Source organism: Octopus sinensis, unplaced genomic scaffold (assembly GCF_006345805.1).
Source record: "Octopus sinensis unplaced genomic scaffold, ASM634580v1 Contig01402, whole genome shotgun sequence".
In the NCBI taxonomy this organism is placed as follows: Eukaryota; Metazoa; Mollusca; class Cephalopoda; order Octopoda; family Octopodidae; genus Octopus; species Octopus sinensis.
In genome coordinates, this window is record NW_021824827.1 from 17,501 (window position 1) to 25,211 (window position 7,711).

The following is a 7,711-nucleotide window of genomic DNA, read 5'->3' on the forward strand; positions in this document are numbered from 1 at the left end:
ACCATGGCTCAACTGCTACTCATTTTATCGATCCCGTAAGGGTGGAAGGGAAAGGTGACCTCTGTGGAATTTGAACTCAGAACGTCAAGGCAGACGAAATGCTGCTAAGCATTTTGTCCAGTGTGCTACCATTAATAATCATAATAATCCTTTCAACTAAAGGTACAAGGCCCGAAATTTTTGGTGAAGGTGACAAGTCGATTACATCGGCCCTAGAACGCAACCGGTACTTAATTTATCGACCCCGAAAGGATGAAAGGCAGAGTCGACCTCGGCGGAATTTGAACTCAGAACGCAGCGACAGGCGAAATACCTATTTCTTTAAGGACAGACAAACGGATTAAGTCGATTACATCGACCCCAGTGCGTAACGGGTACTTAATTTATCGACCCTGAAAGGATGAAAGGCAAAGTCGACCTCGGCGGAATTTGAACTCAAAACGTAACAGCAGACGAAATACCTATTTCTTTATTGCCCACAAGGGGCTAAACATAGAAGGGACAAACAAGGACAGACTAAGGGACTTTGATATCAGCATTAATTCAAGCCTATTTTCGTTAATATTCAGCTAAAATGCGAAGAGTTAAATGATCGATATTGTAAATATTTATCAATGTCACAATGTATTTAGAAGTACGTGAGATTTCTGCTTGGACTGTCTTTCACTTCAGAACAGATGTCGAGAAAACAAAAGAAAAACTTAAGATGGCTGCCTTAACAGCTTCTGCAGTTAATACTAATGTCAACAGTAAGATAATGATTTGTTGTTTTGATTGTCATTTATAACCAAGGAGTTTGTTTGTATGTGATATACATACACGCCCATACACATATTCACAATTAATTATAGATGTGTGTGTGTGTGTGTACAGTAATACCTCCACTATCGCGGGTGTTATGTCCCAAAACCCGCGATAGGTGGAAATCTGCAAAGTAGATATTTACTCATTTACTCATTTACTTGTTTCAGTCATTTGACTGCGGCCATGCTGGAGCACCGCCTTTAGTCGAGCAACTCGACCCCGGGACTTATTCTTTTTGTAAGCCCAGTACTTATTCTATCGGTCTCTTATGCCGAACCGCTAAGTAACGGGGACGTAAACACACCAGCATCGGTTGTCAAGCAATGCTAGGGGAACAAACACAGACACACAAACACACACATATATATATATACATATATACGACAGGCTTCTTTCAGTTTCCGTCTACCAAATCCACTCACAAGGCATTGGTCGGCCCGGGGCTATAGTAGAAGACACTTGCCCAAGATGCCACGCAGTGGGACTGAACCCGGAACCATGTGGTTGGTTAGCAAGTTACTTACCACACAGCCACTCCTGCGCCTATATCTATATATTTATATATAAACTGTTTTTAACATTTTCTTATTATTATCAAAGAACGTATATATGTATTGGAATCTTTTATGCCTAATATTTTAATGAACTTTTTAATTTTTTAATATTTTCCCAAGATTTTTCCTTGTAAATTGTTTTTAACATGTTCTTATTATTGGTTGGCATCCTTTCTGTCTCGGGAGACAATGGAGTTGCGCATGAAGTAGTCTAGTCCGGCTTTTATATTTCATGTCCTGATACATTTCCTGCTGTGGCTGTGTAGTCCTATCCTGGACAAACTCTCCCTCTGGCAGGTACCGCAAATGTAGCGAAGACTGTTCCTGGCTGGTTGTAGTGCCATAGTCTCTTGTTTACGTCTCTTCCTTTCTTTCCATTTCTCCTCTCTCTCTCTCTGTCACTCCTTTGTATTCCCTCTTTTACGGTACGTCGCCATTCTCCACGGTTGCCGGCAACTGCCTCCCAACCGCTAATATTGATGTTCTTATTATTATCAAAGAATGTATATATGTATTGTAATATTTTGTGACAACCAGTACCTAACACAACAAAGCTTTTACATGTTACTTTTGACAATCTTTTTCAAGTGAATAAACATCTTTCAAAATGCATTTTCAAACCTTCTTTCATATATATATATATATATATATATATATATATATATATATTTTTAAATGGCCTGCTCGCTTAGCCAGCGGGGTGGCGTCATTCGAAGGCTAAAACAATGCGAACGCATTGTGACCAGCGATGTGTAACTACATCTGATGGACTAGTCGGTCACGTGATCACGTGACGTGATATATATATATATATATATATGTATGTATATATATATATATATATATTATATATATATATATATATATATATATATATATATATTATATATATGTATGTAATATATATATATTATATATATGTATGTATATATATATATATATATATATATATATATATATATATGTATGTATATATATATATATTTGTACTTGTATATATATATATATATATATATATATATATATATATATATATATATATATATATATATATATATGTATATATATATATATATATATATATTTCTTTACTACCCACAAGGGGCTAAACACAGAGGAGACAAACAAGGACAGACAAACGGATTAAGTCGATTACATCGACCCCAGTGCATAACTGGTACTTAATTTATCGACCCCGGAAGGATGAAAGGCAAAGTCGACCTCGGCGGAATTTGAACTCGGAACGTAACGGCAGACGAAATACGGCAACGCATTTCGCCCGGCGTGCTAACGTTTCTGCCAGCTTAACTTTCTGTTGCTTCCTTTCTGCTTTTTATCACCACATTCTCCCTCTTTGTTTCTCTCTCCTTTCTCTCTCACTTTCCCACTCGCTTACTCTTCACTTCTCTCGGACTCCCCCTTGCTTTTTCTTACTCTCTATCTTTTTCTATCTCTCTCCCATTTATAAACAACAAAAGATCTTGAGTAAGTTGAGAAATAAAATATTTTGAAATTTCAATCATAAATATCAGGCAGTGACAACGGAAAGGTCTGCTTCAAGGCAGACAGCAAAACACTAACATTTTATAGGGACAGACGAACTTGCGAGCTGAATAAAAACATTGGAAACCAAAGTTTGAGGGGATAGAATCTGAGGATAGTAGAGTCACCATGGCTGGCATTTCTTAACGACGGACAGCAACGTAGTGGCAGTTTAACGGCTGGCGTAAAACTTTGAACTTGATGTAAAAGAAAATTCCTAAACACCAAGTTTTGAAGTGATTTTTTCTCACGACAGTAGACTCACCATAGCAAGCATTCAAAACTTCTTCATCATGGACGGCAACACATTGATGATTTAAAAGCTGGCACAAATTTTTTAGTTTGATGTAACAGAGAATTCCTAAATACCCGCTTCTGTAAATTTTAATCCCCTTCAAGCCCCATTTAGACCTCTTTTCACGTTTTGGTTAATATAACCCGATTTCATTCGGGTCTACTCGGGCCACATTTTATAAGATGATGAATTTTGTCCTAGAGGTCGCACCTTTCATTTGAGGAAAAAGATAGTTGTCATGCAAATTCGCCAGCACTTTTAACATAGGTGTGCATATTTTCAGCTCAACCAACCACATAATGCACATATATATATATATATATATATATATATAATATATTATATATATCTACGCATTAAATATATATATATGTACTTATATACGCATTATATATATATATATATATATATATATATAATGTAAAGTATAGAAACCATCTTATCATGGCTAACCACATTGGGGAGGGGTGTTACTGTAGCTTTATAGCCCCAAGAGATCTTCATCTCAAGCTGGCTTTAGACACAATATCAGTGTCCTTGGAGTATTTGCAAAGGGAGGCCATCCCTTCCTCGCAAGCCTGAGTGATACGCTCGAACTAGTTTCGGGATTGTTGTCCCTCGTCAACGGGCGGTAACCACCAGGTAGCGATGAAAGTGAAGGCTTCTTTGCAAATTATATATAAGTTTTTCTAATGGCGTCTGCCACTGATGTCGAAAAACGAACAGTAAGCATAATTAAATCTCAGAATGAGATTGAAACAGTAATCGCTCGATAATGTAAAGTATAGAAGCCATCTTATCATGGCTAACCACATTGGGGAGGGGGTGTTACTGTAGCTTTATAGCCCCAAGAGATCTTCGTCTTAAGCTGGCTTTAGACACAATATCAGTGTCCTTGGAGTATTTGCAAAGGGAGGCCATCCCTTCCTCGCAAGCCTGAGTGATACGCTCGAACTAGTTTCGGGATTGTTGTCCCTCGTCAACGGGCGGTAACCATCTGATTCATAATATTTGTAAATATCTGATTCATAATATTTGTTCTCATGATTTTATGGTGGTGGTGGCAATGATAATTCTCTTTATGAATGCAGACATACGTAGAGAGAGAGAGAGAGAGAGAGAGAGAGAGAGAGAGTGACAGCGCTGGCGAAGGAAAGATAGTAGACGCTATCAAATGACGTTATAGAGAGAGTGAAAGGAAGGGAGGAGAGAGAGAGAGATGGAGGAATACAGGCAGACAATAGAATGCGATGGCGGCGAGGGAAAGATAATAGACGCTGTGAAACGACGTTATAGATAGAAAATGATGGGAAGGGAGGAAAGAGAGTGAGTGATGGAGGAAGACAGATACATAAAAGAATGAGAGTAGACTTGTCATAGTGCGTTTTTGGCCCTAGCAACGACACCTTTATAACCTAGCCCACTCGCATCCTCACCTCATTTTACATGTCCCTGTAAATTTTGGAGTCAATCAGACGGGATCTAGTGGCCTTTAACCCATTCTCAATGCCAAAACCAGACAAATAAACAAACTTTTCGCATTTCAGAATTATAATATATATATATATATATATACCATTTAAATTTTATACATATATAAAATGTATATAAATATATATATGTTATTTTTACAATTTGTATATATATTTATTTCATTATTTCTATATATTTAATCTTCTATAAACTCTCCCTACACTCTTAGGAGTACTTGTGTCTTCTTTTTTTTTTTGTGGGTGAGGAACTTAGTGATGGGCAGTTACTGGCGCTGTCTTTTCTTCTGTGTAAGGAGGTTTTTATAAACTTCTATGGCTCCGTCGATTGCATTTCTGAACTGCAACGCACGAATCATCCGGGGGTCACAATCTTCCGCCATTTTCTGAAGTTCTTTTCCCGTTTTTGCTAGAGATGTGAGGCGTTCTAGTGATAGGCCGCCCCTGGATCCTCTTGTTCTTCTTACCACCCGTTTCGCTATCTTCTTAAAAGTCACTTTTGCCGTCACCCTTACATATCTTTCATCCTTCTTGATGTAGCGAACGGTAGATTCATTGATGCCGTAATGGCGGACTACACCCGCAACCTTCATCCTTTCTTAAGCATGTCGAGGAGTCTCACCTTCTCTGCTATAGAAAGCATCTTCCTCTGGCACTTGGTTCACAGCCAGAAGCCTTAGAATGTGCAGAACGTTCAGGCGACATCGTAGGGCTTGAAATAAATTCACAATTCTACACAAAAATGCAAAACAACACCACAGACTCGCCTCCCGGGTTTGGTTTTCCATAAAGTATGTGCGATTCTTTGTTTACCCCTCTTCGGTACATTACGTATTTTCTTTTAATATATTTTAATTAATGTATTTTATTTATTAATGTTAAGTGTGAAGATGATTATTTTATCACAGAAACAGTTAGAAACTAAAAAAATATAAATACCTATCGGCCGCAGAAACCCTCGATATACTAGGAGTCCGCGATATAAATTTACATATACTAATCAGAAAAATCCGCGATGTACTGGAGGCGCGATAGGTGAACAGCGACATAGTGAGTGATTACTATGCACATACATACATACATACATACATACATACACACACACACATAGATACATGCATACATACATACATACATACATACATACATGCATGTATGCATGCATACATACATACATACATACATACATACATACATACATACATACATACAGAGATACATACATACATACATACATACATACATACATACATACATACATACATACATACCCTGTTGTTGATGAGGAAATTCCAAAGAAGGAACCTTGGATCTAGGTTAGAAACCGGTTCTTTCTCTATGAGCAAGAAATCTTGAAATAAACTGAATAATGACATGCATACATACAAAAATATTCTGTTGTTGAAATTCTAATGAGGAGGCCTTGGATCTAGCTTAGAAATGGCTCTTTTAGGAATGGTCGTGTGTCGCTTGAAGACCGACCTCGTTCGACCTCCCACACGAATGAAAACATCCCGAAAATTCATGAACAGAACCCGGAGGACCCTCATCGAACAACTGACGAACTTGTTGACATGATTGGTGTGTCCTGGAGTTTCTGCCAACGAAGTTTGAGCGAAGAGTTGCGAATGAAAAGAGTTGGGGCAATATTTGTGCCTCGCTTGCTTACGGGAGATCAAGAAGCAGTCACATCTGAATGAGGGATCCCTCTTGCTCACTCTCCCTTTCTTCTTGTTCCTGTTCCCTGCGACTTTATTTTTGTTCCCCCCAAACGAAAAATATCCTAAAAGGAAAACGTTTTGCAGATGTGGAAGAAGTGAAGAAAAAACGTTTTTGGTTCCACACATGTACCGGGGGTTAATAATTGTTTTTGTTTAATAATTACAGATATTTATAATAATAATAATGATGCAGTACCAGGCAGTGGCTCTCATGGCTTCTGATCTTAACTGATTGGAAGTGTTATCATGTGCATTGTTTTGTCTTGGTATAAAAGATGGGCTACAGCAAATATTCTGCTCAATACCACAGATTTGCTTGTCAGTTGTTTGACCTTAACTACTTGAGCATGTCCCTTAGTGGCTGACGATATGTGCATCTCTGATCACGAGCAGAAGTAGTGGGGGAGCATCATAACCGTGTGTTGAAAGGAATTCTTTGGGGTTTGAATAATTCACCTCTGGAAACATGGGTGGTTCTTTCAACATCCTTAAACAACCCTTATTCAGGGACCTTTTGAGCGGGATGGGCTACTCAACCTGAAGAAAATTCTAACTGGGCCCCACCTGCAAGGTCATGCGCTGTTTATCTTGATATGAGATCACCATGTCGCGCACATATGGTTGTGATGCATGTGCCTGGTGTACCCTTATCAGACGGGTAGTCATGATGGGTATATTGGGCTTCGTATATTTAACTCCAGTGTCACTTTGATGGCATGCACTGCTCTCTCACTCAATAATAATAATAATAATAAATAATAATAATAATAATTATAATAATTATAATAATAAATAATGTAATAATAATGATGATGAGATGATGATAATAATAATAATAATAATAATAATAATAATAATACTAATAATAATAATAAAATAATAAAATAATAATAATAATAATAATAATATAATTATAATAATAATAATAATAATAATAAAATAATAGTAATAATAATAATAATAATAATGATGGTGATGATGATGATGATGATGATGATGATGATAATAATAATAATAATGATAATAATAATAATAATAATAATAATAATAATAATAATAATAATAATAATAATAATAATAATAAGAAGAAGAAGAAGAAGAAGAAGGCTTGTTGATGGTGAAACGTTAATGAGTTTGTGGGTTGATGAGGTTAGCAGAATAGTAATAAATAATTGCACCATTAAGACCACCAGCACCGCCCCACCACCGCCGACACAACCACCAGCACCGCCACCACCACTACCACCACTACCAATACCACCATCACCACCACCACCACTACCAAAACCGCCATTACCAATACCA

The 7,711-nt window shown here is 37.2% G+C and overlaps 1 long non-coding RNA gene across 1 annotated transcript in view; it reads right to left on the bottom strand.

The window, feature by feature from the left end:
* The window catches only part of LOC118760896, a 7,732-nt gene extending 451 nt beyond the window's left edge, over nt 1–7,281 (bottom strand). Inside the window, exons 1-2 of the long non-coding RNA XR_004997024.1 lie at nt 7,267–7,281; nt 2,651–2,666 (exon numbers count right to left, since the gene is read on the bottom strand). This is a non-coding gene — a long non-coding RNA (uncharacterized LOC118760896). The remainder of the gene's footprint in view (nt 1–2,650; nt 2,667–7,266) is intronic.
* Between the last annotated feature and the right edge of the window lie 430 nt (nt 7,282–7,711).